The 13,171-nt window shown below is 47.2% G+C and overlaps 1 protein-coding gene across 1 annotated transcript in view; it reads right to left on the minus strand.

Moving 5' to 3' along the window:
• The window catches only part of RAP1B (RAP1B, member of RAS oncogene family), a 159,126-nt gene that overhangs the window by 66,121 nt on the left and 79,834 nt on the right, over positions 1-13,171 (minus strand). The gene's annotated exons all lie outside the window — the stretch shown is intronic.

Genomic DNA, 13,171 nt, shown 5'->3' on the forward strand with positions numbered 1-13,171 from the left:
TCACAGCCTCCACTTTGCCAGCCGAGTCCTTAAAGAACGGGGATTCCTCTACTGGGATCATGGTTGCTTTAATCAACCTGGAAACAGGAGGGTCCACCACTGGTGAACTAGCCCACTTTTTTAAAAGTGACTCCTCAAAAGGGTAATGTACAGCAAAACATTTGGGGACCACAAAGGGTAGATTTGGTAGTTCCCATTACAGGAAAACCTGTCAAAATAAGGCACATAAGAAAACACCTTTGGAGTACGATGCGACTTGTGCATACCAAACGACACAGCTACGTCTGTGGCTACATCAGCCGCATCCTCCATTTTTAAAGTCTCATGCACTGCAGTGACAAGTGCGTCTAACAGCGCTCTTTCATTCGCTGCTGCGACCATGGAGGAATCATCCTCACTATCGGATGGATCAGGGACTGAGATATTAAAGTGGAGTTCCACCCATTTTAATAAGTTTAGATGTATGTAATCCCCTTTAAAAATACTTTTACCAATGGAAACTTTTTTTTTTGCAAGGAAATACCTTTTTTTCTTCTTTATTCATCCGCACTTCCGGGTCCAGTCGCCTATAGGTGATTACGTCACTCGGCGATTCGCAAGGGCTGCAGGGATGTGACTTAATCGTCTATAGGCGGCCGGACCCGGAAGTGCGGATGAATAAAGAAGAAAAAAAGGTATTTCCTTGCAAAAAAAAAATTAAAAAATAGTTTCCATTGGTAAAAGTATTTTTAAAGGGGATTACGTACATCTTAACTTATTAAAATGGGTGGAACTCCACTTTAAATCCCCCTGGATGGGAACCGTCCACAGCGGCATCAGGCTCAGAATCAGATGAGAAAGCCTGAGAAGGGGGAAGGCGGGGGGACGCTTCCTCCTGGGCCTTTGCCAACGCGCCACTTTCACCTGGGACACAAAGGACTGCAGGACCGCCGTCAGTGCAACCATGGGAAGCTGGGGTTTCTGAGGGACCTGCCAGCTCCATGAGAGGGGTCAGTGGGGGGATGTAACCCTGAGGCTCTATAAGGAAAGGAAGACCTTGCAGTACAAAAAGGATCTTTTGGCATCACTAAAGGATTCCCTCAAGGCTCAGGGTACCTATCAGCAGAGAAATAACAGGGGCCCCCAAAGACTCACCCTGACTGGAGGAGCGCTGAGAATTCAAACCCAGCATCATAATGGACGCCATCCCTGTTCATATGTCCCGGGCACAGGAAGAGGAAATTGAGGAGGAGCTTCAGCATCCCCACGAGGCTTCAGTTGTCCCCAGCATCTCCCAGACTAAGGAAATGGCCCCCGTGACAACATCCGGCTACACAAAACCATAGCTGCCAACCGGAGACCAGCCAGACTAAGGGAAAATGGCCCCCGTGACATCTGACTACACTAACATGGCTGCCCACTGGAGGGCCAGCCAGACGAAGGGAAAATGGCCTCCATCAGCTAAAAGCACTAAAGCATGCTGCCAGGATCTTTCTTGCACCCTCTGCAAGGGGACCCCCCCCCCCAAAGGTACATAAGTTTAGTTTAAAAGCAGTGAAGACAACAGAACCAACCCCAAACAGAGGGGCGGGTGCTGCGTCTGTCGACGGATATCAGAGAAAAAGATTTTACGGTAAAATCTTACAAAAATCTTATCGAAAGATGCAGCCTCATCTCCATGAGCTGAATGGGACTTCCCAAAGCAGTATAGGCATGAGGGGTGGGAAAACGAAACCAGACAGTAACGTCAACTGCAAAAGGCCAAACGTAGCCAACTGGGCAACATGAATCTCATCCAAACAGGAGCTCACCCAGATAAAAGCCCCAAAGAGAATTACAAACAATCTCTTATGAAACAGCAGTCTGCAAAACCTTGCGGCCAAAAGAGGCATCCGAAGAAGCCAACAAATCCACCTTGTAAAATTTGGTAAAGGTGTGCACAGACGACCAAGTCGCTGCCTTACAAACTTGTACAACAGAGGCCTGATGGCGAAAAAGCCTAAGAGGCACTCATCGCTCTAGTAGAATGCGCCTTCACAGGGAAAGGAGGAACCTGACCCTTGATCAAATAGGCCTGAAGAACCTTCTGCCTGATCCATCTCGAAATGGTCGCAGCCAAACCTTTGCGAGGACTGTCCGGAAGGACAAAGAGTCCAACTTCCTGAAGAACTCAGTAACCGTCAGGTAAACTCTTATTGCTCGAACCACATCCAGAGAGTGCAAAGCAACTTCCTTGTGATGTTTAGGCTTTATTCAGGTGAAAATCCGACACCACCTTAGGATGAAAAGATGGATTAGGTCGTAGAACCACTTTATCCCTGTGGACCACCAAATAAGGTTAACGACAGGACAACGCCGCCAACTCAGAGACTTTGCTGGCAGAAGTGATAGCCACTAGGAAAGCAAACTTCTGCGACAAAGAAAGCAGAGAAATCTCCCCAATATTCTCAAAAGGAGGCTTTTGAAGAACAGACAAACCAGATTAAGATCCCATGGCAGTAACGGGATCTCCCCGGAGGGGCAAGATGATGCACCCCCTGAACGAAGATGCGAACCAAACTGAGTAGCCAAGGGACGTTGGAAGTAAATAGCCAGGGCCGAAACCTGGCCCTTGATAGTACCCAACGCCAAGCACTGCTCAACCCCTTTTTGTAAAAAGGCCAAAACCCTAGCTACAGAAAACAAGCGAGGGTGCAGCTGCAGCGATTCACACCAAGAAATGTACGATTTCCACGTACGATGATAGATCCTCCTAGATGTCGACTTCCTGGCCTTCAAAAGGGTAGGAATCCCCGAATCAGAAAGACCTATCCCTCAACACCTTGCTTTCAACAGCCAAGCAGTTAAAGCCAGCGACCAGTAAAGCAGGATGGAAGATCGGTCCTTGAGATAACAGATCTTCCCGCAAAGGAAGACGCCATGGAGGATCCACAAACATTTTTAATAGCTCTGCATACCAAGACCACCGAGGCTAGTCTGGTGCCACCAGAATGCCTTCTATCGCCACCCTGCGAAGAAACCTTGGCAGGAGAAAGAGCAGAGGGAAGGCGTAGATCAGGCGATACTGACTCCAAGGAGCCACCAGAGCGTCTGTGGCGTCGGCCAGAGGATCCCGAGACCTGGACTTTCCTGTTGAGGTGAGACACTAACAGATCCACGTCCGGGGTCCCCCACCAGAAACAGGAGATTAAACCGCTCAGGATGCAGGGACCACTCCCCCTGATCCAACACCTGACGACTCAAGTAATTCACTTGCCAATTCTCCACACCTGGGATGTGGACTGAGGAAAGAGCCGGGAAATTGTGTTCCGCCCATACCAGAATCTCGGCCCCCGCCTTGGCCGCCAGGGCACACCTGGTGCTGCCTTGATGATTGACTTAAGCCATGGCTGTGGCATTGTCTGACTGGACTCGAACCGGAGAGCTGTGTAGCCGACTCGTCCAGTGAAGCAGGCAGAGCTTCCCAGAGCTGAGAGCGATCACACTGATCGCCAAGGAAGACTCTGACGCCCAAGTCCCCTGAGCACAGAGCTTCCACAGCACTCCACCCCAGCCTCATAGGCGGATGTCTGTGGTGACCACCGTCCAAAACACCGGCAGGAAGGTCTTGCCAAGGCAAAGGACAGGTGACTGGATCCACAAAGAGCCGACTTCGTGAGATGGCTCAACCAAATCTTCTGATCCAATGACCAAGGATCCCTGTTCCATTGAGACAGAATCTCTTTCTGCAGCCGTCTCGTGTGAGACAGAGCAAACAGGACTGCTTCGAAGGTCGAGACCATCAGACCCAGGGCCCTCATGCAAGCCCACAAGGAGGACTGATTGGCCTCCATCAGCAATTGGACCACCCTTTGCAACTTCTGAAGCTTGTCCAAGGGAAGGAAAACCCTCGCCAGAGCAAAGTTGAGGATCAGCCCCAGATAGGTGATCCACACAAAGTCAGGGCAGATTTGGTGCCATTGAACGTCCACCCGAAGTCCTGAAGGGTCCGAATTGTGATAGAGATATTTTCCAGCAGATCCGAATGGGAAACTGCTCGCAACAGGAGATCGTCCAGATACCCCACAATGGAGATACCTTTTCGACGCAACAAGGCCAGCACAGGGGCTAGGACCTTGGTAAAAACTCTGGGAGCTGAGGCGAGACCAAAGGGTAATGCCACGAATTGAAAGTGCTCCTCTGCCACCGCTAAGCGGAGGAATCGCTGATGTCCCTCAAATATGGGGATGTGGAGATAAGCATTTTTGAGATCGATGGAAGCCAGAAAATCCCCCTGATTCAAAGATGCCACAACCGGCCGAATAGTCTCCATTCGGAAGTTCTGCATCCGCACAAAGCGGTTCAGAGCCTTGAGGTCCAGGATTGGACGCACTTTGCCCTCCTTTCTGGGCACGGTGAACAGGTTTGAATAAAAAACCTTGAGAGCGTTCCTGTTGGGGAACTGGTACAATCACCCCTTGTGCCAGGAGATCTCGCACAGCCTCCCGAAGAGCGTTCAAACGCTCCGGGGACAGGTGAAGATTTGACTGAAAAAACCTGTCCCCTGGCCTGGGACCGGAATTCGAACTTGCACCTGGAACAAACCAGTTTGCGAACCCATTCGTCCTGAATGAAGGAAGTCCAGGGTTCCTGAAAGAAGCGCAGATATCACCCCACCCCTATGACGGGTGAGGGTGCCCCTTCATGCCGAAGAGGACTTGTCTGCAGCACTGGACTGACCGGCCTTGGACTTGCCCCAGGGTTTCTTAGCACCTTCAGAAGTTCTAAACGGCTTACCTTTTTCTTGCGCCCCGGAGGCACGAAAAAACGTTTGGGAGTAGAAAAAAAAGGAGGGGCCCCGCTTAGTACGGGATGTCTTACCCTTGGAGGATTGAGGAAAAAGAGTACTCTTTCCGGCCAGTCAGGCCCTTGATCAACTCATCTAATGAGTCGCCAAACAACCTGTCTCCCAGAAAGGGGAGATCAGCTAAGGCTTTCTAGAAGCTCAGCATTTCAACCAGACCATGCGTCTTAAAACAATGCCCACGGCCGAGACCCTTGCAACCAGGCGAGCCGCATCCATAGACGCATCAAACAGGAACACCAGAGCCTGGGTCACTTGGTCCAACAGTTCCAGCTGTTCCGGAGGAACAGTCTCGGGGTCCAAAGACTCCCACAAACCCCTAATCCATTCCGTCACCATCTGCGAGACTAGCAGAGACACAAAGAAACGGTTTCAAAATGTAACCCGCCAGCACGTGAAGATGGCGGGAAAGGGATTCCACCCGCCTGTCCACTGGATCCATAAAAACTGGGGAATCCTCCACAGGCACAAGAGTAGATTTGTTTAATCTGGAAACAGGATGGTCCACTTTAATCTGGAAACAGGATGGTCCACTTTAATCTGGAAACAGGATGGTCCACTTTAATCTGGAAACAGGATGGTCCACTTTAATCTGGAAACAGGATGGTCCACTTTAATCTGGAAACAGGATGGTCCACTTTAATCTGGAAACAGGATGGTCCACTTTAATCTGGAAACAGGATGGTCCACTTTAATCTGGAAACAGGATGGTCCACTTTAATCTGGAAACAGGATGGTCCACTTTAATCTGGAAACAGGATGGTCCACTTTAATCTGGAAACAGGATGGTCCACTTTAATCTGGAAACAGGATGGTCCACTTTAATCTGGAAACAGGATGGTCCACTTTAGGTGGCACCGTCCAATGGTTGGAAACCTTTTCAGCAAAAGGATACCGGCGTTTAAAGCATTTTGGCACCACTAACACATGCTGAACGCGCCGCCATTGGTAATTTACAATATTGTGAAAAGTGTCGGGACAAGGGAAAACCCTGTCAGCTTTTGGAGACTTCTGGGATCCAAAAGCCACCCACGTCCCTGCCGGCTTGGGCTCATCAGCCAATTTGAAAGTATCCCGCAATAATCAGGGCTTCCACCAAAGCGTATTCCCACGCTGCAGCTGAAGACAACAGGTCCTCTTCACCATCGGACTGTGGGGACAGCGAACCTTAAGGAAGGGGAGCATCCGGGGCAACCACATCAGCCTCTGAATCGGAGGACACCTCCACAGATGGAGAAGGCAGCGGCCGTTTACGGCTATTGACCTTTTTCATGAGTAAATCAACTTTAGTCGCCAGGCTTTCCAGGGCAGCGGAAATCGTGGCCAGCGACCGCGATCCGGACTGTCCGGGAGTCGCACAGAGTGGGTCTGAGGGTGAAATTCCAGTTTGGAACTCCACAGTGAAAAATGAAAAAAACGGAGTACTGTAGCTTTAAGAACGCCGCTGCGGTATCCAGCACCGATCACAGTGGTCTGCAGGGAGGCCCCTTTAAACCAAACGGATAGCAGAAAGTGCAAGGATATGCCTGCAGGGACCCTCAATACTTTACCTCAAACACACAGCCTCCTGAATCTTCCACAGCATGGAGGGAGAAGCAGGAAGTGACCTTGGCTCAGCAGCAGGAAATGACCACACAGGAAGCGATGTTGCCTGATATGGATACACTGCCAAGTATAACACAAGGGCTACACAAAGATGGATGCCCATATAAAACAATAGGAAGCTGCAGGGAAAATGGCTGCCCCATTCAAGTCAAGTCTATAGGGAAAAAATTTGATTGCCCACACCTAAGATGGCGGCGCCCACGGCACACCATGCGGCTAGGGACCGACACATGAAGACCTCAATAACCAAAACAGGGACCGGCAAGCCCAAGGTACCATGTCACAAATCCCCCACACCCGAGCGCCACAGCACTCCAGACACAGCCCCCCACAGGGACAGGGAAGGACACACAGACTGGGCACCGGGCAGACCAGGGGGGGGATCTCTTGGGAGACACAATCCCATTATCCCCAGGGGAGGACCCACATTCCCCCCAAGGCCAGCAGGGGCAAGGGGGGCACATTTACTCACCATACCATGGACCGGGTGGGCTCCGCTCCAGACAGACTGCCTCCCATCCAAAGTGGGGGTGCTGCCAGCCAAGGGGTACGCTGCGTCTCAGGGCGTTCCAGGTCGTTGCGTCCCGGCGAGGCATCCGCTCGCAGGCTCGTTCCCCTGGACAAGGGGGCACCGTTGTGGCTAGGCCTAGGTCAGAATTATAACCTGTTCACGCTCGCAGGCCAGACTGGGGGGACCATAAGGATCTAGATTATCCAGTGCGAAGCCCCAGACAGCATCCTTGCTTGTAGATCACCAGGAAATTCTTCCCTGAACACTAGCTATCAAATGAGTAAAGAGAAATAAAAAAATATTCTGAAAAGAATAAAAAAAACTGAGACCGGAGTCCCAAGCAGGAAACCTAGGTCTACTCCTTCTCTAGGCAGAAACCAAACTGATGTGCTGGGTTGTGCAGTGGAGGTTTATGCCTGGAGGGACAGCCCCCTGGGCGTGTGTATTCAAATTTTCCTGCCTAGACTACTCCTGATGGGAGGAACATAAGCCCACTCATGGAGATGAGGCTGCGTCTGTAGACAGAAGATAGAGAAAAACATTTTACCACTGACTGGGGTGCATACAATGATCAGCTTCTATTATGTAAAACCTTTATCACAAAAGAGATAAAATAACTTTTGCTGTAACTGCTTAAATGTATTAGCACTGGTTTCAATTTGTTAGGGCTGGTACACACTGGCTGAATATCGGCCAGTTCAACATAAACTGGAAAACATTTGGCCAGTGTGTGCAGCAGCCTGTCCAGCTTCTATCGAAGGAGAACGCTGGAAAATCAGCAGCCGATTAGCACCCAGTGACTGTGTGCTGACTGGTGTTTTCCAGGGTTGGAGTCCCTGTCAGGACACATTAGCCCAACGAGGAGATTGCTGTACTAACATCGCATAGTTAGTACAGTGAACACATCCGCTTTTTTTTTTTTTCGTTCAGTCTGCTGGGCTAAATCTGCTAGTGCATCTAATACTCCCCTCCCCCAGATTAACAATGCTGCAGTCCAAAGGTGCCCCCCTGTGCTCATCTATAATGGAGAACTCTAATACAGATGTGTTACTGGCCATATCACCAGGTGAAAACAAAGGGGGGGGGGAGCCTAAAAAAGAAAAAAAAAAAATCAATGCAGCCATCACATATAAATATTAATAGGTTGCAATATTACATTTTAGATTTTGTGTTTAATACTGCTTTAAGTAACTTACAGTAATATAACACTGATACCAATATCAGAACACCTAGAAAAAAATATGTAGATGAACTCAACTATCCAAGCTCTTCCTAAGGATGCCAAGTCAGACACAAGGAATAATGGATGGTATTCCCAAAGCTGGAGGGATGCGAGCTAGCCCCCCCCCCCCTTCCCATTTATGTGCAGCTACAACTCCCTAGTATAACATTATCAGCAGCAGGTGCTTTGAAAATAAAGTAGCTACTGAGACAATTTGGTTGCTAGCTCCAAAGCCCACATACAAATATCAGTTGCTCAGCAACTGAGTTACACATTGCTGGGATTGCTGCAACAGACCTTCCACTGACTATAACTCAATGATTTCAAGTAACAAAAACACTAAGGAGGTGGATTCTGTAGCTGCTACAACGGATTGTGTGACCTGGCTATTAATCCAAAGGTGACTGCCCATAAGAGGTTTAGAAAAATCTGTGATGGTTAACAAATAGCAAGCTTGGTTAATATAGAGGGGTTTTATTCCCCCACCCATCTTGACTGGTACAACAGGAAAATCAAAAAAAAAAAAAAAAAAATGAAGGCAACAGACTATACGATCAGGCACAGCAGCATTATTAGCCATATATAGGCAACTTGACAGACACCAGGAGCAAGCAAGAGCAACTGAGGCTTAACTTTCCTTTCCAGCAGCCTCTCCCATCAACATTGAACTGAGTGCAAGAGCTAACAGAAATCTGTGCCAGAACAAACAGACATGAGGCATCTGACACAGGAAAGAACAGAGCTGACTATAAACAAATAAAACCATTTTTTTCTTAACGTCTCAAGCAGCTTCAGTATTACAGCATTATCCACAAACTGCTACACTGCAAAACAAAAAGGTTTCTGTAGTTTTTAACTTTGTCCTACTTTAACTGCTCAATTTGAGCTGTATCGCTAAGCGGATAAAGGCAGAATCAGTAGAGAGATTCAGGATGTAAATCTTATAAGTAAAATTACAAGAACTGAAAAACGATTTTATAGTCATTTTTTTCCACATTTTTATAAAGTGGCCTAACATTTAGGTCCTTTCAGTTTTACTTTCAGAAACCTTTCTGTATCAACAAATTATTATTGACAACAGTAAGGCTAAGAACTAAAGGTGGACCAAAATTCACCCGGTTCAACATGGACTGGAAGAATTTCGATCCCTCTTTGGTCACTCCCACTTTAAAGAAGTCAATCTAATGAGCCACTTTTCTTGAATGGGAATGTTGGAACCTTTTATTTGTTCAATGGCTGCAGTGCTAATCCGTGTATTCTTATAGCAGAGGAGTTCTTACTGTCAGCGATTGTAAAGTCATTTTTTTTCTATTAAAATACCAAACATGAAATACTTCCCTCCTCTGTGCATTGGTTTTGCACAGGGCAGCCCGGATCCTCCTCTTCTTGGGTCCCTGGCTGGAGCTCCTGGCTGTTTCCTCCTGTTGAGTGCCCCCCAAAGCAAGCAGCTTGCTATGGGGGCACCCGAGCCAAGCTGCAACTCTGTGTATCCATTCAGACATGGAGCCGTGGTTCGGCCCCGCCCCCTCTGCCCTCATTGGCTAACTTAGTTTTATTGACAGCAGCGGGAGCCAATGGCGCCCCTGCTGTGCCTTAGCCAAACAAGAGGTAGAGTCCCAGAGAACCGAGGCATTTGTGGACATCACTGGATTGAGAGGGGGTTCGGCTAAGTATTGGTGGGGGGGGGGGAGAGAGGGGCTACTGCACACAGGTTTATTTATCTTAATGCATTCTATCTTAATATCCTAATATTCTATTCTTAATATCTAAGATATTAAATCATAGAATGCATTAAGATAAAAAAAAAACCTTCTAGCTTTACAACCACTTTAAGGCTCCAGCAGACGTCCTCTGACGAAACGCGTAGGGCGGGTCCATTGCGTCACAGCGTCACTTCCGGTTTTCAGACCTCGCAGCCGTGGAACGCGGAAGCTTCCCGGCTCGACTCAACACTGATCCAAGGCAGCTTGACCGTGAGTTTTTACTATCTTTTGGCTGACATTCCTACTATATATTGCCTCATGGGATTCCCCTCTCTCTCCCCTATGTGAGACCGCCAGCCTGTGCCTTTGCTGGATTGTGGAGAGGGATCCCCGGAATCTTACTCCAGCCAGGACCATTTCATCCATCAGGTTGTATATGCTACACCCTAGTGGTCTTTTTTGGGGACTGCAGCACAGACAACCTATATGGGATACATCACTTACGGAATTATATATATTTTTTTCACCTTTATCACTGCACCACCAGGAATCCTTTTCACCACCATTATATTTGTACTATTTTATTTTTATCACTGCACTACAAGGAATCTTTTTTATCACCAATATATTTGTACCATTTTATTTATCCTTTCTATATATTTATTTCACACTGTAATTGTATAATGGAATAAAAGTCACCGTTACACAAAAAATTTTTGTTTCATTTGTCACACCTCCGGCACTATTTGATTGGGATCATTTTCCCCATACACTAACAGATCACATTGGTCGCTTTTTGGTTTGACACCACAGTGTCTTATTTTATTCATATATTATAATTTTTGTGTATACCATTTTTTCCTCAATATATGAGAGGTTTTCTGCACTGATTGCACTTGTATAGCACTGTATTATTTGTTGTGGGTAGCGCCGTCTCAACCCCTTTGCACATTCACCCTATCTGGCAGACACCAATGGCTGCATAGCAGATCCAGCCAAAAAAAAAAAAAAAGTTGCTTTCAACAATGCTTCTAATCTTATCAGCCGGGTCTTTAAAGACCTAAATGTCATTAACCAGGCAAGTGAAATTTTTATTACAATAGGAAACTTCGGCATCTACCGTGGGCATACTACATTTCTTTGTGAACTTTTACTTAATTGGATAAAGCTGAGCAAATCTCTTTGGAGGCACAAACACCCTGTCTGGGTGATCCCACTCTACATACAATATCCTTAAGGGGATGCAACGGAAAAGACTGGGAACTCTGCGGTGGCCGTAACGACCCCAAACATGAACACCTAACAGATGCAGATTTGGCGGGCCGTAATTTAAAATCAGCTTGAACCATCTCTGGTCAACATCCTCTGACACTGAGTAACAGTCAGACCCTGGATTTCTTCAGGTTCAGACTCATCAGATGTGGAATCCACCATCTAACCATCCTTAAGGTCAACCCCTTCATCTATGTCCATCCACCCTTCATCTATTACTGGGAAGAGGACCGGCGTAAGATTGTCTGCGCTTCTTACTACCTTGTCCTATGGAGTCGAACATGCCAGCAAGTTTAGCCTCTAAACTAGCCAAGGTGGATGCCAAATCCTCCTTTGCAACAAACTGATGTAGATGTCTCTGCAGAAGCTACCATACCCAAAGATGTAGGCGCTCTGAAGCACCTGACCTATCAGGAGAAACCAAATCAGCTGCTCACCCTATGTCCCTTTAGCTGCACTGCTGTTTCTGCTGACTACTGCATTAAAACCAAGCAAGTGGCTGACTTCCCCAAAGAAAACCCCACCAATTTCATGCTTTACCTATACGGTTGCCAATTCTGCCCTGTGACATGCCCACTACCGCCGCTATAGTGCTGCCACAAGGCGGCCACAACAGCAACTTTCCTGTACAAAGAAAGTCATCTGGCAAACCAATGGCAGCCGCCCCAGGACACTAACGAAGAAGGATCCAATCTTCACCCATCGCAGTGGGCAATGCCATTTTGGACTCCATCTCCCTTTCACTGGGTCTACTGCTCTGGACCTGTATAGCACTTCCTGGAAACACCTTGGTCAGTTAATAATGCTCAGGGTTCTGTACATGCAGAGTCCAGTGCTGAATGGTCGCAGTACAGGCAACATCCACTTCCATCCTAGTGGGGCCCTGGTACTGTTCATCTTGGTGCCACAGCTGTAGGAATGGATACAGCCAATCTCCTGATCCCTACTTGACTCCTGACAACCAATCTCCTGATCCCTACTGGACTCACTTGAGAATCTGGCAATAATGCGCAAATAGGTACATATCAGTGATCATCACCTTCAGACACTGGCAAACAAAACAGAGGTAATTCCTGAGTAGGAAAGCTTATATAGGAGGTCTTCCTGTCTTTTTGCCAGTGTCTATTTACCTGTAGGTGGAGCATAACCTAGGCAGTCATGAATATTAACCTTCTCTGTGTCCCTGATAGTTTAATTTTAAGAGTACCGGTGCTTTTTGTCTTTTCTGCCCTTATCCAAGGCATGAACATGCATGCTTAGCCATTTAGAGAAGACATTTTCAGCAGGTCTTTATTTAAAAGTTTGGGGAAGCAAATATGGAGTAGATAAAAGGTCTCTGATGACTGTAAAATGTATAGACGAGAATGATTCCCACAGGATTACCTGACAACCGCAAACAATTGCATGGAGTCACAGAATTAGTGTGTTAGACTCATGCATTCTGTGGTCATTCTATATGCCATAAATATTCTGTGGCCATTCCATTCTTAATACATTTCTATAGAATGCCCTCAAAGCAAAAATAAAAAATAATAGTTACAGAGCACGGTCACACAAGTTCCATAAATTTCTTGTTTAGAATTATAATTCACACGGGCATGCTTAAGCATATGAGGGGGGGTGGGTCAGAAATTGGCGCAATCGGAATATCAGAACTGCTAAAGTAGTCCTAAGATTAGGATTTGGGTTATGTCAGTTCCAAATGAAAAGTCCGGTGAAGCTGCTAATTCACTTTGATGGCTGCTGGCGGTAAAGGGTGAAGTAACCCTGTAGTGGATCCAAGAAGAGGGAAGAAACCGAGCGCCAATCTAAGTGTAGCAATAGAAAGTTCTTTAATGGCAAATAAAGTATTACTCACAAAGGTATGTTAAAAATAGGCATACATATACCAGGGTGGGTACTGTTATGTACAAAGCATCTAGGGTCATGCTCTGAGGGGTGATGGGATCACCCCCACTACAGGGTTACTTCACCCTTTACCGCCAGCAGCCATCGAAGTGAATTAGCAACTCCACCGGACTTTTCATTTGGAAATG

Source organism: Pelophylax lessonae (assembly GCF_965119305.1).
Source record: "Pelophylax lessonae genome assembly, chromosome: 4".
NCBI classification, from domain to species: Eukaryota; Metazoa; Chordata; class Amphibia; order Anura; family Ranidae; genus Pelophylax; species Pelophylax lessonae.